This window comes from Camelus bactrianus, chromosome 20 (genome assembly GCF_048773025.1).
Source record: "Camelus bactrianus isolate YW-2024 breed Bactrian camel chromosome 20, ASM4877302v1, whole genome shotgun sequence".
NCBI classification, from domain to species: domain Eukaryota; kingdom Metazoa; phylum Chordata; class Mammalia; order Artiodactyla; family Camelidae; genus Camelus; species Camelus bactrianus.
In genome coordinates this window covers 43700152-43724953 of record NC_133558.1, presented here as the reverse complement: position 1 = coordinate 43724953, position 24802 = coordinate 43700152, and the positions used below count along the sequence as shown (strand labels likewise).

At 47.3% G+C, this 24802-nt stretch overlaps 2 long non-coding RNA genes across 2 annotated transcripts in view; both read right to left on the bottom strand.

Moving 5' to 3' along the window:
- The window catches only part of LOC141574281 (uncharacterized), a 28992-nt gene extending 16081 nt beyond the window's left edge, over positions 1-12911 (bottom strand). The window contains exons 1-5 of the long non-coding RNA XR_012501193.1: positions 12801-12911; positions 10127-10241; positions 9220-9305; positions 4961-5218; positions 4328-4470 (exon numbers count right to left, since the gene is read on the bottom strand). This is a non-coding gene — a long non-coding RNA (uncharacterized LOC141574281). The remainder of the gene's footprint in view (positions 1-4327; positions 4471-4960; positions 5219-9219; positions 9306-10126; positions 10242-12800) is intronic.
- A 762-nt stretch (positions 12912-13673) lies between these two features.
- LOC141574166 (uncharacterized) lies at positions 13674-20591 on the bottom strand. The gene is made up of 5 exons (XR_012500844.1): positions 20515-20591; positions 17201-17287; positions 16703-16853; positions 15525-15612; positions 13674-13802 (listed from the first exon to the last, which is right to left on the bottom strand). It is a non-coding gene; the product is annotated as an uncharacterized LOC141574166 (long non-coding RNA).
- Positions 20592-24802: the final 4211 nt, after the last annotated feature.

The following is a 24802-nucleotide window of genomic DNA, read 5'->3' as shown; positions in this document are numbered from 1 at the left end:
CCCAAGCAAAGCCAGGGGTATAGTCTGTCCTCAGCGTCTGCACATGGCTATCGTAGCTCGGATCACATTACCCAGCTTTTGGTCTAGGCTTCCAGCCCCTGCAGAAAAGGGTCATTTCTTGTTTTCAGTTTCCAACACCTAGCCAGGCCCTGATGCAAAGTGAGTGCTCAAAACTGCTGAATACAGGAATGAACAAATGAACTGCTTTCCCCACCCCGCTTCAGCAGAATATAAAGAAAAGAACCACAGTGGGATCAAAAGATCTGGATTTCAACTCCAATTTACTTGAACTCCTAACCTGCAGAATAATGGATAAGAAAACTTTCATTGGGGAGGAGAGTACAGTTCTGTGGCAGAGCCCATGCTTAGCATGTATGAGGCCCTGGGTTCAATCTCCAGTACCTCCATTAAAAAAAATGAAACAAATAAATAAACCTAATTATCCCACATCAAATATAAATTTTTTTAATTCAAAATTCAAAAAAGACCTTGCAATTGACACAACATTGTAAACTTGACTATACTTCAATTAAAAAAAAACCTTGCCTTACAAGAATATATCTGGATTATGGAAGTTTGCAAATGTAAAATGCCTAGGGTACAATCTGCATAAAAAGTGGGGGACTGTACACATGTACTATCCCTCATTTATGAGCTATATTTCCTTTGCGGGGGTTATAACCTCTCAGAGCTACATTTCTCAGATTAAAAAAAGAAAACATTACCTGATTCTCAGTACTGCTGAAGAATTAGATAACCCTATGATAACACCTGACCCACAGAGTTTACTCAATAAATGTTTGTTGAATGAATGAATAAACACGCAAGTGAATGCTGCCCCTGCCACAGGCCATCACAATTGTACTGCCTGGAAATCCTTAGCCCACGTGCCACCCGACTCTACACTAACCATGTGGATGACCTGGGCAGGCCTGTGTGCTTCTCTAAACCCCAGTTTATTCACAAATAGAAATGGGAGTAATAACACAAACCTCAAAGGGTTAGTGAGTCAATAACAAATTGTACTACAATTTTGCAAGACGGAATCATGAAAGAAAATTGTGCAGAGTCCATAGGCCCTCTCCATATTATCTCTTACAACTGCATGGGAATCTACTATACATCTCAAAATAAAAAGTCAAATTTTATTAAAGAGGCTATTGAGATTAAATGAGCTCACTGTCTTAAATAAGGAACACACAGTACAAATAGGACAATGCATAGCCCATGAGATACACTCAGTAAACGTTCCCAGTGAGCCCACTGGTCCCTCCAACTCCAGAGCACAAGAATGGGTCCTCATGGACAGAGGCCACTGCACCTGAAGCTAATAAAGCTAATGGTCCCCACTTCCAAGAGCCCCTGCCTCCACCCTAGGTCTAATTTTGTATTTGTAACTTTCTTTTCTTATACTTAAATAGGAATACCCAATTGCATAGCCTTCAGGTCACCAAAACCTGACCACGGAAATCATGACAGCAGCCCTCCCCAGTGAAACAATAAAATTAAAAGCCATATCCACAAGAAGTCTGTGTAATTCTAATGGCAGGAATTTCATCCTGGACTGAGAGGAAGAGGACTGGGGAGGAGGAGGAAACTGGGGCCCCCAGACCCAGGGGCCACCTGTCCCATGATGGAATTTAGTCTCAACCCACACACTCCAGGAAATTCAAATTACACATAGACAGAGTGCTATGGACAAGATTTTTTTTTTTTTTAAAGAAACTCCTGATTCTCTAACAGGTCAGGTTTCTACTGAGACACAAATGGCTTATATTTATATTGTTTCACGAAAACCTAAAATAATATCACTCCAACTTGACACATGAAGAAACGGAGGAAGAGAGAGTTTTATCACATTGTGCAAGATTAGAGAGAGGCCACGTCAGAGGCTGTATTTAAATCCAAGCCCTTGCTCCATTTCTCACACTAGAAAATGTGACATACTGCCCCCCTCCTGCCCCTTCCCTGCAATAAATCTCTTAAGTCTTTTCTGTGCTACCTGGAAAGAACCAAAGTCACATTAACTTTCCACAAAGAGCTGTGTCACCCCTTGGAGGACGTATCAAAATCTGAAGAATTAAGTTTGGAGTAGAGATTTGAGTTCTCTGTTTCTCAAAAGGAAACATGGGTTTAAAAGAAACCAAAAAGCAATTATCTAGTCTAAGCCGTCATTGTGCAGAGAAGGAAACGGAGGCTCAGAAGAGATGAGGAAAGGGCCTTATTTACAAATCTTGCCTCAGCGCAGCACCAAGCCAGCCCTGGGCACTACTGGGGAAGGATGTGGGAGGCCCAGGAGAATGACTGTTAGAAAAAGGAAAGGGAAGAAGCATACAAGCCCTCTCTCTACACCATAGTACCATGCAGTTCCACCAAATTATCCAATATTGGAGCCACCAACATTAAGGTGGGCTAAATAGGTTATAGAAACCTGGAAGTCTCAGCCACAGTGGAAATTCCAACTTTTATATGTTTTTTCCCAGTTCAAGCATGAGCTCAGCGGGAGCTCCGTGCCAGGCACTACACGAGGCCTGGAGTTCTCCCAAATACAGATCTCTATGAACACGTGTGCAAACCACATGCAGGCCCACCAGAAGAAAAACGCCCACAGATAAGATGGAATTACTGAAAATGAAGGCAGCTAACCAGCATATATTACTAGCAAAAAGGATGCTGCTAGAAATACTCATGGACATAGCAAACTGTGGTTAGCAAGTGGGAAAGGGGGAGGGACAGTTTAGGAGTTTAGTATGATCAGATACACATTACTGTATATAAAATAAATAAATGACAAGGACCTACTGTATAGCACAGGAAACTATATTCAATTTCTTGTAATGAGTTGTACAGAAAACAATCTGAAAAATATACATGTACATATGCATATATATAACTGAATCTCTGCTGTACACCTGAAACTAACATTGTAAATTGATTACACTTTAATAAAAAATAAGAATTTTAAAACTAAATAAATAAATAAAAGAAAACTGTAATCCCCTTAGCTGTAGGTGGTGAACACTGGTTGCAAGCACCAAGTCCACTCGATCACTCCAGCAATGGCTGTCACTCTTTCTGACCATCAGTGAGTCAAATGGCTTCACTGAGGTTACTTTTCTCTTTCGTGAAAAGCTACAGTTGCAACCAACGATATATATAGTCTCATTATTCACAGACCCAACAAATTAGTGAAGACTTTCCATAGGCCAGGCTCTGGACAGATGAGAAGATAGGGTCCCAGATACATTTATGAGTAGAAAAAGTTTATGCCACAAAGATATTAATTCTTTCTGTTCTGATATATAGATTCAATGCAATTCTGATTAGAATTCCTACCAGATATTTTATGGAATGTAACAAGTTAATTTAGGGTCAGGAACAGCCAGGAAATTTCTTTAGAACCACCACTGGGGAGCGGTGGATAGATCATTCATTTCCACTGTTCTTTCTGAAGTGATGAAAACGTTCTGGAATAATAATGGTTGCACCACTGTGAATATACTAAAAGCCGCTGAATTGTACCACTTAAATGGGTGGACTTCACAGTTTGAACAATATCGCAATAAAGCAGTTCTACAAAAAAATATTTCTGGACCACTATTTTTCCCTCTATATTACTAGTCTGCCCCACAATTTAAGAAAAACAAAAAAACAAAACCAAACAAAAATTTGCCAGGAGATCTTTAGGACTGCAATGTTCCTGGGTCTCCAAAATGCCTCTGATGGTGCTGCTCCTGTCAACACACAATAGTTGGGCTGGACTAGTTAAGGACTATATCTTTTTAAAACTGACGGTCACATGTTTCACGCTGGGAGGGGGGAGGATGCAGAATGTCACAGCCTCATGCCCTCATCTCTTTTTTTGTTTTGTTTTGTTTTGTTTTTGTTTTTGGAGTAGAGAAAGTTTTTACTGCAGGTGCAAACAAGGAGAACAGTGGCTCGTGCTCAAAAACCCTGAACTCTCTGATGATTTTTGAGGTGAATTTTTTCTTTTTTTTTTTTTTTAGGGTAAAGTTTTTAATAGGCAAAATGAGGCTTGAGGGCTTCCAGGTGTGTGACTTTCTTCTGACTAGTTGGTGGTAGGTAATAAGGCCGTGTTCCAGGAATCTCGTGCTCAGCCTGAAGTTACCATCCTCCACCTGGGTGGGGGCCTTAGCTCCTGCAGAACAACTCAAACATATTAAGTACAGCCCTGCCCCTACCCCTCAGCTCATTTTTAAGTGAACCAAGCCCTGCTTTCAACACTGTGATCACGCTCACTATAAAAACACGTGACATCAACAAGCATCACCATCCTAACACCAGAAAAAGTATTAAGGGTATTTACCTGGGGCAGAAACACTAAGGGAGGAGAAAGAAGCATGCTCAGCGTTGGCGCTCTCTTTTCCCAAGTCTCTGCCAGGAGAAGCTGGGCTTTACAGCCAGAGGATCTCAGCCCCAGGGAACAGCGTCCATGCCACTGAGCTGGACCTCGGGGACAGGGAAAGGGAGAGGAGTGCAGTCTAGGGGTGGCGGGGCAGGGAAAGCGGCAGGGGGCTCGGGCTGCAGCCCCGCTTGGACGCCAGTCCCAGCCACTGTCCCCGCCCCCGCCCCCGTCCGGGTCCGCAGACCCCACCGGCCCGGGACACAGCCCACCCAGGGGCGGGGGTCTGCGGCCGAGGAGAGGAAGCCCGGGAGGAGGGGACTCGCGGGAGGGAGAGCGGAAGGGGGCGCAGGCCGCAGACTGAGGGGAGCCCGGCTGGGGCGAGAGGTGGCAGGTGCGTGCCCGGCCCTGGACAGGTGTGTCCTGGGCGCCGGGGCAGGTGGCGCAGGCAGAGGGGGCTGGCGCGAACCCCTCAGCTGGACACGCACTGACTCGAGCCCTCGCAAGCTGTGACATGCGGACCCCCTTCCCCAGAGCCCCCAACCTAACAATTACACAGCCGGAGGCCCCGACCCGGGGCAGCAGCCAAAGGCCTACCGGGCGACAGAGACGAGCAGCCACTGGGGCTGATCCCTGGCTCGGAGCTGGAGCTTCGGACCTGCGGTCCAGCTGGCATCCAACCGTGGGCGTGCGCGGGAGGGCCAGCGATCCGCTCTGGGCTCCGGGTTCTGCGAGATACACTGGGGAATCGAGGGAGGGAGAAGATGGGAGGGGGAGAAGATGGGAGGAGTAGGAGAGGAACCGAAAGTGGAGGGAGAGAGATGGACGGAGAAGGAGCAAGGAGAAGCGAGAGATCTAGAGGGAGAAGGGGGAGGGGAGTAGCAGAGATGAAGAGAAAAACTTTACCTTCAAGGGCACCCCGAAGGAGGCGCCAGTCCTCCTCTATGTCCTTCTCTAGCCTCTCAAGGCCAGAAGCTCAAATTTCACCTCCCTGGTCAAGCCCTCCAGCCAAGGCCCTGCAGAACCCCTACAGGGATCACACCTGTTGCCCCCAAGAGGAGCTCAGCTTCCTGTTGCTCCCGGAACCAAACACCCACAGGCGTTGTCGCTTTGAACTATCTTAGGAAGAGTATAAATTCCCCTTTTACAGGCTGGGAAACTGAGGCAGGCATGATCTTTGCCTTAGCTGCACTGTCCCAGGTGTTGGGCTGGCAGGGAGCGGGAGGTACAAGTTCAGATACCCAGACAGAGCAGGCTGCCCGAGTGAAGGTGCATAGTCCCCATCTCTCCTGGGTAAACCACTTTCCACCCTAGTGGAACAATGAAGGGCTCACAGTAGGTCCCTGGGTGTGGGAGAGCTGTCCTCAGTTCCAGTGCCCAGCTTGCTATGTAGATAGGAGTGTTCTCGTGTCCAAACTCATTCTCCTCAATGCAGAACAGGCCAATAAATCAGGAGACCAGGTGTTGGGGCATGGAATAGCAAGTTTCTGTAAACCTAGATGGCAAACTAATGTCCTGGAAAACCATCTCCCCAAGTCAGAATTCGGGATCCTTTCCTGCTTGCTTGGTTGTTGCAAACTTCTTGGTGTAGGAATTTTTTGTTGTTAGAATTCTTTGTTCTTGCAGCTATCCACCTGGGTCAGATCCCTGTAAACCTCCAACAAAACAAATGTTATTTTCTATTCTGCAACTTGTTATCTTTATATGAATGGAAAAATGTTAATATCCTTAAAGTTCAGAGCCTTCAGAATAGGCTCTCCTGTCTATTTCAGGCTCTAGGCAACATTGTCTTACAGAAGGTGCAGAACCAGCAAGACTAAGCCTAGGAAACAGCACAAGGTTAAAGTCAAAGGAACAGATCTAATACAGAGTCTGATGTGTTCTTTGCTATTATCGAGGCAGAAGCCACTTGAGGATTTAAATCCTTTTAGGTTAAATATAAGTAAAACTTTAAAGGAATTTACATACATAGGTTGAAATGTGCATAAAATATTTGGAAGAGCTCACAAAAGATTGTAAACAGTGGCATCTCCAGGGAGAGCTGAGAGAACAAAGGATGAGGGAAACCTTTCCCTATTGTATTTTTGTGCTGTTTGAATTTTTTTTAACCATATGCATGGGTTTCTTTTTCAGTTTAAAAAAAAAGTTTAATGGAGGGAAGGAGTAACTAGCTCAGCAAGTACAGCAGCCATGGAAAACTGAGCCGTCACTTTTGCTTTAAGCCAGGAAGCATTTATTGACTCTCTCCTATGTGCCCAGTGCTGTTTTATGACTTCATTTATTATGTATATTTTTTATAATATAATAACATGCTATCACTGACCCCTGCCCAGGGGAGCTGGTGGAAAACCAATTGAGTTTTTATTAAGTTGTTTTCCAAGGAGTATAAATGAGTTATAAACAGAACACATCTTCAGGGCAAACCAGGTGGAATGGGTTTCCAGCAGGCCAGACAGCTAGGAAGGGTTTTCAACAGAGATGCCCAGAGGCAGAGAGAGAAAGCCTCCAGGGCCCCCAAAAAGCTGCCCAAAGTGGTTTCTCCATGGCACTATTGTAATAGGAAAGAACAAATCTGACTCCATATTACATCTTTTTTTTTGATTTAACCCTGTGCTGTTTCCGAGGCTTAGTCTTGTTGGTTCTGCACCTTTTATAAAACAATGTTGCCTAGAGCCTGAAATACCCAGGAGAACATATTCTCAAGGCGTTGACCTTTAAGGATATTAACACTTTTCCATTCTTATAAAGATAACATGTTGCAGAACAGAATATAACATTTGTTTTGTTGGAGGTTTACAGGGATCTGACCCAGGTGGACAGCTGCAACAACAAAGGATTCTAACAACAAAGGATTCCTACACCAAGATGTTTGCAACAACCATGCACACCCTCTTCCCCTTTTTAATATAAAAGAAGCCTGAATTGTGACTAGAGGAAGATGGTTCTCCAGGAGAATTACTCTGCAATGTCCTCAGTCAGCTGACTTTCCAATTAAAGACGCTATTTCTTGCCACAAAACGTGGTCTTCCAATTTAGTGGCCTGTCCTTCAGTGAGCAGAATGAGTTTGGACTCATTAACACAACCAAACATTGAAAGTATTCATTTGATATATTAAATGACTTGCTTCTGCTTGTCTTTCTTCCTGACTTTTTCTTTTCTTGACCACTCCTGCTATGTTTATGAAAAATCAGTCAGTCTGCTCTTGTGGACACATTTACATCTCTAGCCACTACCCTTCCAGATAAGAACTGATGTCACCAAAATTGTTAAGAGCTATTACATGGTCAGAAAAGACCAGAAGTGTGTACTGGCTGATGTTCAGGAGCAGGCTGGGACACATGACAAGATGTCATAAGCATGGATAGACAGCTGGGCACCAAAGGAGAAGCTTCTAAGCCTCCATGAAGGGCTTGCTGGATAAGAAGGAAAAGTCCCAGATTGTAGATCTGATTCCACCATGAGCTTCCTGCGTGAGGCTCGGCAAGTCATTTAAGTTATCTAGGCCAGTGCTGTCCAACATGTGAGCCACCAGCCACATGCAGAATTATGAAGTTATTCTGTAGCCTGGCAGAATTATAAATAAACACTTTACAGCAAAGGTTCAGCACGTATGATGTTTAGAAACATTAGTGGTTTTCTTGCCCTAAGAGGTTATTTTTGTATGTGTAGTTTTCTGTGGTTTGTAACGCCCGTGACTAATGATTCCCTTATAGTGAGGTATTTTGAAGTTATAAGTTACTGGACACAGTACCGTCATATCACAGTTGGATAAAAGATCCACATAAGCCAGGCCATTTGATTTAGTAGTTATGAGCAGGGTCTCCGGGGCCAGCCTGCCTGAGTATAAATTCTCACTCTGCCTCTTGGGGGTTCTGTGTGAATCTTGGAGAAATTTTTATTATTATAGATGTTGTTGTTGTTGTTGTTGTTGTTGTTATTTTACTTATTTGTGCCTCTTTTTCCTAACCTTTTAATGGTGAGGAATATGTAGACTCTATCTCCTACTGTGCAGGATTAAGTGATTTAACATCTGTGCTGCCCACTTCCCTGGGTTTCAGCATTCTCCAGGCAATCAGTTTCACACCCGGAGGCATTCTCCACTGTCTTAGTCAGTCTGGGATGTTGTAAAAAATTACCATGGGTCAGGTGGCTTAAACAACCAGCATATTCCTCAAGTTTTAGAGGCTGAGACATTCAAGATCAAGGTATCTGGGAGAGGATTGCCTTCATGGCTTGTAGATGGCTGTCTTCCCACTATCTTCATGGGGTGGAGAGCAGAGAGAAGCAAGCACTCTGGGGCCCCTTATAAGTGCCCTAATCCCATTCATGAAGGCTCTACTCTCTTGACCTCATTTTATCCTACTAATCACCTCCCAAAGGCCCCGCATCCCAATACCATCACCCTGGGAGATGGGGTTTTGACATATGGATTTTGAGGGGATGCAAACATTCAGTCCACACATCGGCTAACTCTCCCCAACATGCAGTTATCAAACCTGTAGCTAATTTCAAAGTAATGTTTATATCTCTCTGCCCATTTCCATTCCTACATCCACTAACACTGAAGCCCTGTTAGAATTTATTCCTTATTTTTCTGGAAGAGATTTAATTGATTCCTCTACTCCAATGCTCTCTTCACTCCAAACAGTCTGCTTAACAGCCCTGCCAGGTAGGTCTTCCTTAAAACACCTTCCCACTTTACCTGGTTGTTTTTTAGGTGTAAATGTCAGAATCCTCTCCACACCCCATCCTAGACCTTTAATCCCTTACACTACCCCTCATTATGTTATTTTTCTATTACCACTATAACAAATTTTCATAAGCTTAATAGCTTAAACCAGCACAGATTTATCACCTTATGGCTGTGGAGGTCAGAGATCCAACACAGTTCTCATTGGGCTAAATTCAAGGAACCAGCAGGCTGTCTTCCTTCTAGAGGGTCTAGAAAAAAATGTTTCCTTGTTTGTTTTTTTCCAGTTTCCAGCGGTCACCCACCTTCCTTAGCTTGTGCCCCATGACTTCATCTTCATGGCCAGCAGCCTTTCTGAACATCGCTCCATGGCTGCACCTCCCTCTGATCCTCAACTCAGATGGGAAATGTCCTATGCTTGTAAAGACCCCTGTGATTACACTGGGCCCACCTGGAAAATCCAGGCTACTCTCCCTATCACCTCATCTCAGGATCCCCTTGTCCCACCCCACTCAGGCATTATGTATGTGGCTGTGACACTCACCTTGGGTAACATTTCCTCTCATGAACAATTAAAGGTTCAAGACACTTGTGAACAGCTTTTTGTATTTCTTCCTTAGTCTTTCCACATTCAGTACGTCTGGTGAGATTATACAAATCCTGTTTATTTGTAACCCGGCACTAATCTTTAACAACGTATTATGGGATTAAAAGGCTAATAGACAATTTAGAAGGAAAATCCTCTAAGATTTTTTAAGATTTTTGTCCTAAAATGCCTGTCATCCCTTTTGCTGTCTACAGTAACATGTCACAGGTGGCTTCTCTGTGGGGGTGGGGGACACATTGTTCTGCCACCACAGTCCCTTCATTCACACCAATGTCCTGGTCTCCTAACAGAGGATCTGTGCTCCCAGCTTTGCTCACTTCCTCCTCCTTTCCATTGACCATCCTGTTCCCACCGCTTCCTTCGTTCACCACATCAGGATTTCATGACCACATTCTTCTCTAAATGGAATGGATATTGTGTATCTAACGTCTAATAATTGTTCTCAGTGTATATGCACACACTCACCTACGTGTCTCCCCATCCATCTCTTTATTTTCCTAGAATCTTCCAGAGGAATCCGTTCTATCATGATGATGATGATGATGATACTGACAGTGATGACAGGGGCCTCTGAAGTACTCTGATAAAGAGAGAATCAATGAAGAGAGGGAATCATTGCAAAATTGCCCCAGAAACAGGTTAAAGGTAAATAACTGTTATAGTGTTTAATGAAATCGACTAAAATTTAACTATTTTTAAAACTTTATATCACTATATTTTAAATTTTAAGGGGAATTTTCATTTACCACTAACCAAGATTTGAATTTAGGACCAAAATCTAAGAGGACTTCTATCTTCTAACAAATTGTCCACTAGCCTTTTAAACACGTGATTCTTAAAAAAAAAAAAAAGTTTAGTGCTGGGCTGCAAATAAATAGGATTCATATAATTTACCAGACACACTGAATGTGGAAAGACTCAGGAAGAAAAACAAAAAGCCATTCATAGGATGGAGTATGGGAAGGGATAGACTGTGATTTCAAAATTGTAGAACAGATAAGATTATACTGTATATCACAGGGAAATATACACAAAATGTTATGATAACTCAAAGAGAAAAAAATGTTACAATGAGTGTGTATATGTCCATGAAAACTGAAAAATTGTGCTGAACACTGGAATTTGACACAACATTATAAAATGATTATAAATCAATAAAAAATGTTAAAAAAAAGCCATTCATAATGTCTTCAAACTTACGTTGCGCACAGGAGAACACCTTAGCCAAGGTGAGCGTCACATCAACATGACGCCTGAGTGGGACGGGGAAGCTGATCTTCCTCATCAGACATTTATGCTGATTTGTTAGATGCCAACACAGTTTCCTCATTGGATTTGCCTCTAATAATTATGGAACAGTTTAGGCTCTACCAAAACAGACTAAACATTTTCCCCTGCCGCCAAATCTCTGGACTGAATGTCCCCACAAGAGGGACATGATTATATTTCACAGGAAATTTCCTGAGAAACAACAGGCTTTTTGAGGGCAGAACTACTGGTCCCCCAGGGAGGGCTGGAGGAGGGATCGAGGGGACAGTGGAAATACAGGAGGAGTCAGTTCAGATAGTGCTGCTCAAGTAGCCAAAGACATCCTACCAAAAGTTTCGTGAGTGAAGGAGCGTATGAACACTGAGCAGGTTGTTAAGACACAGCAGTACATAACTAGCATCACAAGTCAATTGTAGCAAGTTTTGATATTTGGAAAATAATTAGCCATTGCTCTTTGAAAATGCAGCAGTAGCAATAGAAATAATAAACACTGAGCTGTCTTGGAGGTAACAAACAATAAAGAATTCTAAATCTGCAGGATTCCTTGACAAGATGCAAGCGATGAGCTAGATGTGTGCTGCAGATACCTCTGACTGCAGGGCTCACTCCTGCAAAGCACAGAACTAGTTTTCTCAGCAGACAGAGGGAACCAAGTCAAGATTTCTAATCTTGAGAGGTTTACCATATGGCAGGAAAGATCAGACAAATAAACACAGCTAAATATGAATAAATGCAATCAAATATTATGAAGTGTGTATGGAGCACAGAAGAAGAAAAACTCCTTTCACCTGGGATCTAGAGAAACTTCTTCAGAAAATGTAGCTTTGAAGATGGCCAAAGACATGGGTGGAAATTTGGCAGAACAGGACGTAAGGAATTTAAAAACTAATTCTAAAATTCATATAAAAATGCAAAAAAAAATCGCAAATATCCAAAACAACTTTGAACAAGAAAAATTTTGAAGACTTAAACTATCTGATTTTCAGACTTTTTTAAATAAAGCTACAGAAATCAGAAAGTATGGTATTGTAAAATTTTCCTGTAAAACAGGAAAATAGTATAATGGAACAGAATAGAATGTTCCGAACTAAACCAACACTTAGATGGACAATTGAATCTCAGTAAGGATGCAGTGCAGAAAGGTTCTTTTCAACAAGTCGTGCTGGAATAATTAGATATCCATATGCAAAAAGAGAAAAATGAACTTTGACCCATACCTCACAAAATACAGAAAAATTAATTCAAAATCGATCATAGATCTTAATAGGAAATCCAAAACTATAAAACAGCTAGGAGGAAAAGCATAGGCTTAAGCAATATGACCTTAGGTTTGGCAAACATTTCTTTGCTATGACATCAAAAATATAATCTATTTTAAAAAGTAAATGATATAGTGAACTTTATCAAAATGAAGACTCTTCAAAGCTCTTCAGAACACTGCTAAGCAAATGAAAAGACAAGCCATAGAGAGAAACTACTGCGCCACCTTACCCGCCCCCTGAGCGCACCGCGCCCGCCCCCCAGCAGCAAGCTCACCTGGAGACGGGCGTCCGGCTTCTCTGGCAGCAGAGGCCGCCCCCAGGCCACGCCACGGGGAGGAGGGGAGCAAACTGCCGGCTCCCGGGCGGCGGGCCCCCTACCCACGGCACCCCCGCACCCTAATTGCACTGCCCCGCTCCTCTCCTCAGCAAGCTGAGTGGGACAGGTGTATCAGGCGACCTGGGGCAGCAGAGGCCGCTCCCAGGCCCGGCCTCCGGAGAGACGGGAGCTAATCCACCAGCTCGCCAGGGGCAGTGCTGCTCCCCTCCGCTGCCGCTGCCGCTGCGGCCGCCACTGACAGAACCGCCCCGCCTCCCAGGAGCAAGCTCACCTGGAGTCCGACTTCCGGGGAATCTCCTGCGGCCAAGGCCGCCTCCAGGCCAGGCTGCGGGGAAGAGAAGGAAACAACCGGCTTGCCTGGGCAGCCCCCTCCCGCCGCCGCCACCCCAAACGCACCACACCAGCCTTCAGGGGTCAGGCTGACTGCGAGGATGTTCACCAGCCTTCTGATTCTGGCCACGAGCCTGAGCACCTCCCTGCACCCCTACACCCCTGCAACCCCTGCAGCCCCTGCACTCCCTGCGCCCCTGAACTGCCTGCACCCTCCACAGCACGTGCACCCCTGGCACAACTTTCACCTTTCACCACCTACACACCTGCACCCCTGCATGTCCCACACACCACCTCTTGGGCCTGTGGCAGAGCCTCTGCTGTTACACCAGCGTGCAGTGACTCATATCCTTGCCACTACATGATGCATCAGTGGACCTCTGGGGTTGCCTGCCAGAAAGTATGTGTTCCCTAGGCTGGGCCACTAGGGTGATCTCTGTGATGTCTCCCAGGACGGGCTCAGAGATACTTTTCTCTGGGAAGAGAGGAGTTGAAACCGCTCTTGAGGGCAGAGCTGTGCTCACCAGGCCGTCCACGCTTCATGTTTTACACAGGGCTTCACGGAAGTGAAATGGACCCGGCCAAGTATGGCCTGCTGTGCGCCCACCTCAGTCCTGGGCTCTGAGGCAGACAGACTGGCTCCCACCCTCAGGGCCCAGTTTGGGCACCTGAATGGTCCCTTGGAGGCATCCCATCAGTTCTCAGGAAGAAGTCTGGCTGCTTCCAACCCATGGCCCTCCCTCCCACTGTGCTGGCCTCAGGAAGTTTCCTTATTTGGGGAAGAAGGAAGCCCACCCCCTACCCCACACCTCACCATGCTCTCACCCAGGCTGCTGCTCTCTCTGCCCATCAGAGTCTGGAAAGCCATCCCTCTTCAGTTATGTCTCTTCTGAGATGGACTTGCTTCCATTAAATACTAGGCAAGGATGCAACGTGGGATGACCTGGGTAAGAGAACCAAAATAAATAGTTTCTTCTTTGAGGTTTTCTATTTATCTGCTGGGACTGGGCTGTGTGTAATTTGCTACAGCTATTGGTGTGAGAGGCTAAAACAGCCTGTGTGTCCTTGTTTTCATCTCCCCGCTGTCTTTGGGTTTTCCCTAGACACTCCTGAGACATTTACTTCTTTTAGTTTTATTCCTGTTATTACACAGGGGCCCTACTGACATGGAGGTAAGGGGTTGGGGGAGCGGGACAGAGCAGGGCATCTGTAGTCCTGTGATTAGATCTCATTGAGCCTGTGCCCTGAGCTGTGACTTCCACAAGTGTGTCTTTTTCCCCCCACCCCAATTTGGGCGACACAGAAGGTATTTCCCTTTCCCCAGGTTGGTTAGGCTCTGGTAAAATAATTTCTCATTAAAAAAACAAACAAAGAAAAAACAACTTCCCCCAATGAAACAGAATGTTCTGGGTATATTTCAATAGAGTTATTTTCTCCTTTCCAGGCAGGAAGCATGAGGGGTTTTTCTCTGACCTTCATTCTGAGAACAGGGCACGGTCCTGGAGGTAAAATGCATGAAAAAGAGCAGGGGGCCCCTCTGACTGGCCCCCTGGAGTTGTCACACTCGGACTTCCCCACGCTGAGCCTCCCGCTGGCCTAAGGGACCTGTTAAATCTGCCTGCCCCCGGGGATTCTTACAAAAGCAGGTTCTGCCCTGGGAGCTGTGACTCTCCAAGCCTGCCCCGCTGCCTCTCTGGGTTGGGAGCAGCTTTTCCCCTCAGTGTTCTGGGATCTAAGAAGAGCAGTGGGTTTGCAGCTCCCTCAGCTTTGGTGTTGTTTTCAGGACAGAAGGAGCAATTTCTGAGCTCCACACGAGCTGGAACAGAGGCTGGAATCCTCCCCTCCTCTTCCTCCTTGCAATAAGTGGCTGTGGTTCTAGCCGAGTTTCTGAAGATGTGGATTTAAACACACACATCCCAGCCCCCACAGGAGCACACAGTCCCATAAATCCCCCCAGTTTCCACTGGTAACTACTGAGCCGATGGGGACACGGTTTTCGGGACCACAGAGGCCTGACTGCACGACTTGCTCTGTGGCCTATTAATGTGGTTGCTCTGGGCCTTGTCTGAAGTGGCTTGCTTACTGCACCTGGTACATGGGAAACACAAAATTAGTACTAGAACCTTCACTTTTGCTCCCTCCAGGGCCTTCAAACAGAAAGTAATAAGTGAACTCAGACGGCCTAGTCACCACAATGAGGTCTGTCCAGCCTGGCTCTCCTGAGTGATGGGCACTGACTTGCACCTTAACTCGGAACAGTAGGGGAACCGCCTTCCTCTAACTGGGCATCTCCCCACAGCAGGCACGCCCTCAGCTGAGAAGGGGCCAACTCCCCCACTGAGGTGTGTGCTGGCGGCTTCAGTGTGACCTGGCCCTGCCGGGACGTGAACCTGCAGTGAGTAGGGTGGAGGGTCGGGTGGAGGGGGATCCTTTCTGGGGTGGCAGGGGGCCCGGTACCACCCAGCCCTGCCTGGTGCCTGGGGATCCCTAACACCTCCTACAGCTCCTGGGTTGGCTCCGGTCCTGGCCACTCCAAACACCGTCCCAGTATCTTTTCCTTAAGTCCCTTTTTTGCTTTTATCAGCAAGAAGTGGCTTCTGTTGCTTGTTCAGTGAAACAGTGCATCGGGAAACCAGACTATTTCTAACATCAGTAAAATACCAACCTCGGTCAGCTCGCCGGGCAGACCGCGCAGCACAAAGGCCTTCACAGGGCTGTGCGAACGGCTTACGTGAAGTGTCCTCATCATCTGTCTTCAGAGATACAGAAGCTCGTGGTTCAGGTAGAACCTCAGGGAGGGATTGAGGAATGCAAAGCTGGCTGGTTTCAAAGGCTAACTGGTCAGAACAGACCCCTGAGCTGTGGTCAGAAGCCTAGCTCAACGTCACGCAGACTCAGCGCCCTAAGTGGTGGGTGGGGCCGGTGGTGTTCCCTTTGCAGGCTCTCGTCGGGGATTCACTGTAGCCCCTTAAATGCAGCAGAAATTCCAGCCCCCTTAGCCCCCACCCTGAGTGTTCCATGACACAAATCTCGGGAGTGTTTAATTTTCATCTGTGTTTAGGAGGATGAAGGTGGGGCAGGAGGAGACATAAATTCATACTGAGTGACACAAGGTCACAGCCAGCACCTCCTCCTCGGGGAGCTATGTGTTCCCACAGTGGTGGCTGGGGAGCTGGTCAGAGACCCTCCGCTGGTCCCAGAGGGACTCGCTCCTCTGGCCACAACTGATGGGTTGGACAACAGATCCAGAGGGAGACAAAGCATCTTTCCTGGGAATTTGGAACTGACACACAGAAATCAAATTCATTCATCTGGGGACTGGCGAAGGGGAGGGGCAGTGGTTGGAAATCAAATGAAACCAGAGCATGAGAGAAAGTTAGAAGTGAAAGAGAGAGAGACAGAGAGACTGAGCTTGTGAAAGCAAATAGTCAGAAAGAAGGAAAACAATCAGGGGACAGAGGAATTCCAGCTCCTGTCTAGTCTGTCCCAGCCCATCAACCACCCCGCGGGATGGTTAATATCATTCCAGTTTTGCAGATTAGGAATCAGGCTTAAAGAGGTGGGGGCTGGGTTTGGGTGCACAGTTAATTTAAGTGCTGCTGGACCCCTCACTTCCCATTGCCTGGAGGCACCGTAATCCTCACTGGGACCCCTGCGGTCCCCTGACAGCCCAGCACCCTGATCAAAGGGCCCCTGCGGGAGTGGGAACCCCTCTGAGTGTGGAGAGATCCTTGCACTGAGATGCCATGCATCAGCAGGCTCCCGCTCACCCCAGGTTAACATGTCCCCAGCTGTACAGTCCCCCGACCCGCTTCCCTCCCTGCCAGGCACCCCCGTCCTTACCACAGAGTGTACTGCAGGAATTCAGGCACAGGGATGCCCAAAGCAACACGAGACCACCGGCTGTACAAACAGCAGACTCCCAGCCCCACCTGGGTTCCGAGGGGACAGTAGGCGCCCTCACCTTTCATGTGTTTAAGACAATCTTCTTCAACTGGAGGTTATAGAGAAAAATAAAAGGTCCAGAACATAGTTCGGTGAGGAATTCCTCCAAGGACCTGACTCCAGGGTCTACAACCAGGTGTACCTACCCCCCGTACTTGGGGTGAAGGTGGATTATTGATCAGCACAACCCCCGGTGGCCCAGCTCCTCGGCTTGGCTGCCCAGAGAGGCCTGGGGGAATGGGTAAAGCCAGGGCACTCAGGAAGAGCACAGAGGACCTAACCTCTCCCCTCCTCACTTGTAAACCCTTCCCCAAATCTCAAGGCATCTGACAGAGAGCAGCCACCACAATAAGAGGATGCTCCCATCTCTTCACTCACTCCTGTCGGTTCACTTACATGCTGAGCATCCACTGGGTCCCAGGACATGACACATAGAATGGCCAATGGGACAGGCTTGGTCCTTCCTCCTGGACCCTGTTCAATCTGATGGAAAAATCATCACTCATAAAGAGTTTCTTAAAATTATACAGAGACCAAAGAAAAACTGCAGAGTGAACCAAATTTAAAAATATATATGGAGATCCCCCAGTCTCCCCACCTAAGGTTAACAGCATAAAGCAAAAAGATCTTGCCTTTGTTCACCAAGGAAGTTGTCACCCCCTCTCAGGTGGAAAGGAGAGTTATTCTTTGAACAGGACACAGAAGTGCTCCATCGGATTGGACCATGGCCTCTACATTCATTCAGCAAATCTCTATAAGCTCCTACTACGTATGGGAATCTCCTAACTAGACCCGTTCCCAAGGCTCTCGGGCTTTATCAGTCAACAAAATAGACATGACTCCCCGATACTGGGGGCTCAGAGTTTTAGCAGAGGTAACAGGCAGCATGTTGAGGGTAGCAAGAGCTTGGAAAAATTTAAAAAAAAAAGAGTGATATGAGAAAACTCGGGTGATGGCAGTGAGGTGGGAGGCAGGCAGGAGGGAATAAGGCAATCCTGGCAGATCTCACGGAGTAATGAACTTGAAGCAGAATAGATCCGGAGGAAGAAGGAAGAGCCGGAGCCAGTGGCCCCCAGAGTGAGGGGGAGAGTGTGGGCGGAGAGGCAGAGCACACCGTGTCCTGAGGCCTTTGTGACGTATTTGGCTCCTAATGAAATGGTGACCCGTTTAGAGACTTTTGAGGGGAGGAGTGATGTAGTCCAACTTATGCTTTTGTGTTTGTGTTTTTTTGGGGGAGCTAATTTATTTATTTTGATGAAGATGGTGGGGATTGAACCCAGGATCTCATGCATGCTAAGCATGAGCCCTACCACTGAGCTACACCCACCCCCTCAATGTATGTTTTTAAAGGCTCCCTCTGACTCTGTGTTGATGAGAGATTGTAGGAAAGCAAAGATGGAAACAGGAGGATATTGGTGTCCAGGAATGGCTGAAGGTGGCTCTTAGGAGGGCAGGGAGCAGGGAGCAGGTGGTTAATGAAGACAGAGTATCCAGAATTTTCTAAGAAGCTGGATTTGCTGTCTGTGTTTGTAAGAGAAAGAGAGAGGAAAGACATGGTCCCAACATCTGGACCTGGACAATGGGAGGGATGAACTCTCTATCCACAGGGTATGGGACAAGGTGGGGCTGAGCAGGTGGAAAGGGGCTGGTATCAGCTCAGTTCTTCAATGTCATGGTTAAGGGGTGTATTACATATTACCACAGAAATGCCTAATAGGTAGAGGAGTCTGTTTTCTTTTTCTTTTTAACATTTAAAAATATAATTTAAATGTGTTAATTGTATTATGTGAATGATTTGGGAATTTTGTTTCATGCTAAGGTATACGTTATATATAGCCAAATGGAAAATATATCAGAAAAGTGGAGAAATGAGGGCTTTCACATAAACTGACTGTCTACAACATAGGTAAAATTTCAATAAAACCAGTTTTCAGTGCAAAAACCTCATCTCGGTGTTACATAAAAATAAATGAAAAAGGACTATGTGGATGTATCATTATTTCATGTTACATAATAGCCCCAAACAAACACACTGTTTAACTATGAGGCTTGTAGAAATACTATTCGCTTTAGTCACATAAATACAGAAACGCAGAAATGTTCTAAGGTAGAATAAGCATCTTAGTGGAAATAATACTGATTTGAGCATTTTGCATGATATATATGTCTGATTCAAAATTTGGAAAAGTAATTACATAGTAGAACATATGTATGAAAGTGAAACCAAGATGAATGAAAGAAAAAGAATGTGAGTCTCAGGGATAAAGGTCCAGATGGAAAGGGCAAATCAGGGAGTTTTGGAGAAATCGAGAAATTGATGGCATGCCAATTTCCAATGCTGGGTATTTTCCACCAGAGGAATAGCAAAGAGAGAGGGGAGAGGCCCAGGAACCAACCCTGGGGGACACCCACAGTATATGATTGGAAAAAAGAGGAGACATTGGCAAAGGACCAGCCAGTAGACCAAAAGCAGAAAGCAGACAGAGCGATGGGCTGGAGTTTCAGTGAAGCAGGAACATGGGGGACGAGGGATGGAAGAGCTGGGTCAAATGCTGCCGAGGGGCCACGCATGATGAGGACTGAAAATTGATCACTATATTTAGCAACGTGGGGTCACTGATGGCCTTGACAGGGCAGTTTCCATAGAGCGAGGGATCAGGGGAAGAGCCAGAGTGGGTGTAAAAGGGGATGGCTCAAGAGAAGATGCAGACAGTGAGTTTAAACAACTCCTTAAAGATTTGCTGCAAACACACAGGGTGGCAATTGTTGGGGGTGAATCACGGTCAAGGAGTACTGTTTGTTTCTTTTAAGAGGATGGACGTTTATATACTGATAAGAGCCAACTAGCAGGAGAACAAAATAGGTGAGGTAGTGAGAGAGAGGATGGTTTTGGGAGTGACAACCCAGAGAAGATGGGAGGGATGGGGCCCCGGGGACTTTTGGAGGAACTGGCTTTAGATGTCAATTGTAATAAGAGGTGGGGCAGCGAGAGTGAGGTCACAGATATCAGAAGGCTAGCGGATGTGCTGTGAGTTGCTTGTGAAATTTCTCTTCTGTTGGCTTGTTTGCTTGTTCAAGGTAGAAAAGTAACCTTACCAGCTGAGGAATGAGGAGGAAGAAAGAGTTACTGGAGCCATGAGCAGAAGATAAGAAAGAGCCTTCCAGGGAGAATGGGACAGTGAAAAGAGCAGGGGGAGACGGGGGAGAGCGCTCCCAGAAAGTTACATTATCTCTTTGAGGTCCCCAAATGTGTGATGTGTGATTACACTTCCTGCTGTCTATGAAATAGCAATTAAGTATGGTTCAGAGGAAATGCTATTTCATTCTAAGAGGCTGCCTGTTTCTCAGGAATGGTCATCTTAAACTGCAAACATTACAAAAAATTTTGAAAAGATGAACCTGTGTACCTAAAATCCCCTGTTTTCTATTAATCTGGTTACTATTTAGTTCCCCTATCAATAACACATAAACAATACTGCCATGATGGAGGTACATCGATGCTTAAAAGGAAATGAGATTTGTATCTTTTCCTAAATTCCATGGCTTCCTTAATATGCAGTTCCCCTTGGAATTTAGGAATGTCTGGTATAAGAAGTGAGAAACAGTTTGAGAAAATCTCGGCTCAGAATTACACAGCACAACCGCATCTCAGAAGAATATACAGCTGAAAAAAATTTTAGAAGCAAAACTCCGTAACTACTCTTACAGACCTTTGCAAACCTGGGCCTGCCAAGATGTTTCCAAACTGGAAAGGAACTCCAATCATTGCCTGGTACCGGGACCAGAGGCTGGCCAGCCTTTTCTGTAAAAGCGAGAGAGTAAATATTTTCAGTTTTGCAGATCATTTTTTTGTAACCATGCAGGTCTGCAATAAGAAAGCTAAGAGCACTGGGAGACAGGAAATAAATGGGCATGCCCACACCCTCCCTTCCACTCAGGGCAGCTTCTCTGTGGTGGGGAGCTTTGCCACAATCACTTGTTTCTTTGTTTCCATTGGTTTCTTTGTTTCCACCTTACTGCTCAATCTCAGAACTTCAGGTGGGCCTGGTCCTTCAGCATCCATGCAGAGAGAAGGCTGAGCGGGGGTGGGAAACCCACTTGATGGAGAAGAGAGATTGCTGGGAGGGACACTGCGGTGGCCACCATGACACGAGACAATCACACCTTCCGGGGTGAAAGGGAACGAAGACAAGGGAGGGACACAGCAGTGGGACCCCTAGGCCGCCTGTCAGGCTTGCTCTCCCTCCACGGCCACCCTGGGGGTCTGGGGGGTGTTGGGCTTCAGCTACGGTGATTAGGCTGAAGGGACTCAAGATAAAGGACCCTCCACCTCCTCACTAGGTTCCAAACGCAGCCCCTCTAAGTCCACCCTCTGAGTTTCTGGAACTCAGCTGGAAGAATACATGAGCAGGCCAGACCCAGAGCCCAAGGTAAACACGACAGGGGTCACGTGGGGTTGTAACCCCGTGCTCAGTGGTCGGGGACTCCTTGCAAATCTGCAGAAATCCCTGTTCCACCTCATTCCTGGGAGAAACCCCAGATCTCCTCCTGCTCTGTCTGTTCTTCTCTTGAGGCTATTGTCCTGGAGGGATGCAGAGTCCTTGAACCTGGCCCTCCAAACGTACATAAGCAGCCTGTTCAATAAAACAAATTATGCACTTTTTCACATTTGCCAGTTTTTTGATTCCAGAAAGCCTTTGGGACTCATTCTCACATTCTCCTGTGCCCCCACCACTTGGTGGCCCTCTGCTCATGGAAACACGATTTCCCACAATTGCACCCTGCCTCCCAGCTGGTCAGAGGGGAGTGTCCCACAAAGACACATGTGTTTGTGAGGATCCTGTCCCCCAGCAGAAAGCCTACTCCTGGAGCGACGGACAAGGATCTGGCCTCCTGAGCCGCTCAGCTCTAATTCAAAGCCTAAAGTGGGGACCCCGAACATTGCTGAATGACTTTCTGAGTCACATGGACTGGAGGGGCCTGATTTTTCTTTTTAGGAGTGGAGGTAGCGCAGAGTCCATTTTCAGGGATGACATTGACGATGGATCTAGTTCCCCCCACTGCACCGCAGGAAGGAGGGTCTCTTCCATCCCACAGCTTGGAAACCCAGCCCAGGGGAGTTCTGAAGCAGTTCATTGCTGCCAGGTCCAGCATCCCTGCAGAGTGGCCTCTGCCCCTGAATGAGCCCCTTCCCTGGGCCTTTTCTGCCCCGACACGACCACAGCCCAGGCTGTGCCAGAGATCTGGGGCTCTGCGTGTCCAGGGCACACAGTTGGGACCTGAGCCAGGTGTCCCCTGGGCCTCAAGGGGGAGAGGTCTGCCTCTGCATCAGGGGAATGTGACCCCACATGGCTGGCAGGACGCTCTCAATATGGACCTCCAGGAGCCCAGGGAGCAGTTTCCCTGCAGGTGTTAGAAGCCATCGTCAGGAGGGCAGGCCCCTCTTTGTGCAGACCATCCCGCACTGCTGGGCCCACGTGCTGACCACAGAAATCTACATGCCTCCAGGATACCCCAGGCAGCCTCACAACTTCGTCACTTGGTGACCTGGGTACCACGGGCTCCTTGGCCATACCATGAGGATGGTCCTTGCAGGCATGTTCTCCAGGTGCTCCCGTTAAGAAATCCCCCTGGGTTTCTGTGGTCACAGAGCCCACACCAGAAGATTCTAGTCCTGCAGTGACCCCCAAAGCAGTCAGCTCCCCTGTGCATGTCCAGGGACAAATGACAGCAAGTTATTGCCAGGAACCTTGATGAACAGGGGGGTGGGGTTCCATACTAAGTTCAGGATCCTGGTAACTCACTCTGCACCCCAAAAAGCATCCATGAGAAGTGTGTGTATTGGGATATCTGTGCCCCTAGAAGAGCTGTTCCTGAGGGCTCCTGGGACCCTCCAGCCCCTCTCAAGGTTCTCAGAGCCTGGGTCTAAATTTCTATCTCCCTCCTTTGGTATACGGCCACCTGTGTCTCATGGTCACGGGTCACTTTATTGCATGACTTGGCATGTTCTTAGTGCTCGTCCTCCACCCCTGCACTAGACTCCCATGATGTTCCCACTGACCCTTGGCTCCCTGGGTGGGTCGGGGGCCCAAAGTCTGCACCCTTCACTCCCCTCCTCTACCCCAACCCCTGGGGCCACCCCTAGGTGAACTGGAAGGTGTTTGTAAATGAGTCTTACACAAGGACATGACTGGACAAAGCAGGACCCCACCCCCGGAAAGCACACCTGCTCCCTTCTCACAGAAGGGAGACCCACATTGCCTCCCAGGGGTCTACTCAGGACACAATCCCCCAGTTCTGGGCAAGGCGTCTCCCTGGAATCCTTGTTTCCAGGAAGAGTCTCTCTCTCCTTCTTCAGAGTTTAGAGTTCTTCCCATGTCCCTGACCACCAAGGTGCCCAGCACAGACGCTTCAGTGACCTGGAGAGACAAGGAAGATACGTGGCCACAGGTCTCACAGGACACACCTGATGGGACCCCAGGCCAAAGGGCCGTCCTTCTGCCTTCTCAGGTATGGCTCCCTTGGAACCTTTTTGCAGGGGGCCCAAATGGGGAGTGGGGTCCAAAGCAGTTCATGGGGCTCTCTGGGCAGGAAGACTTGGGCCAGGCAGCCTTGCCTGGTTTCCCTGCTGGGCCACTCTGAAAACCCCCGCTCCTCTGGCTGTGACTGGAGGCCCCCCAAACCTCAGGGCGGGGCCATTTGTCTCAGCCTCCACTGACTCCAAAGCCACGCTGGCGCTGGCGAGGGGAAAGAGCTTTCGCTCCCTCTTGTGGCCAATTTGCCACAGGTGGATGCTGCGGGGAGGGGGAGAGATAGGTAGCACTTGCTCAGATGTGAGGGGTTAGACAATTTCACACCCTGTCAACTAGCCTTAAACATTAGAAAAAGGACTATCCCGGGAAAGCTGGAAGTTACTTTCAGTAATTTGTTTAAAGATTTCTTTTTTTTTTCCCTTAAAGACTCATAAAACCTCTCCCAGGTCGTTCCTGGTATGGACCATTATCCATAGATCAATCAGGAAATGCAGGAGGAGAAGGGTGGGGGTGGGGGAGAGGGGAGGGGAGATCAGAGCCCACGGAGAGGAGATGTCCCTCCCAGGAGCCACACACTGGGCAGTGGCTGTTGGCATCCAGCTCTCCTGTTCTCAGGCCCATTTCATCTGCGGGGTGTTTCCAAAAGAAACAATGGAGGAAGGGCCATGGAGGACCCCTAGACCTCCCAGAATAGACAGGGGGAGCAGAGTCACCATGCTGGCCCAGAGCTTGGAGACAGACCTGCAGTGGAGACCACAGGTCTTCTGAGAAGCCAGTTTCGAAATAAAGGCAGTATGCGCTGGAATACCCAGTTCGAGCGAGTGTTTCATCATAGACATGTAATTTACATAGTTCTCACCACGAAACTCTGTGTTCCCAACACGCTACATGAATGACGGCTTCAACACACATTCATTTCTGAGATGTGAACAAGTGTAAAGCCGCTCTTTCATCCAGCATAATGGTCATGGTCACACCTAGGAACGCTTATCAAGATTTCTCAGCTGATTCCTTCACCCAGATTCGAAATAAAGGCAGTTTGTGCTGGGAAAGCCTGTTGGAGCATGTTCAGAGCTGTTTCGGGCTCTGTCACAGCTGGAGGGTGTAAACCCCAACCCCCAGAAAGAGGGGTCAGGACCCCCACCCGCCAGGTTTTGTTGCCTTTGTTGGGGAACCGTGATCTTTGGGTAATATATTTTGCGGCTGTCTCTAAAAACTGCTTTGAGTTAAGTTTGCATCCTAGTCACCAGTTCCATGGCAACAGAAAAAGCATACCCTACATCCCTTTGCACTCAAATCTTCCCAAAAGAGCAAATATTTGCCCATGAAAATACCAGCTGCTCTTCTAAGGCCCCCTAAATTCCCAGCAGTGTGGGCGGTGCACTCTTGATCAGGGACAGGAGGAGAGGGACCAGCGGTCCTCCGGCAGGCTTGGCCCCGTGTGGAAGCTGCGCTGTGGGTGTGC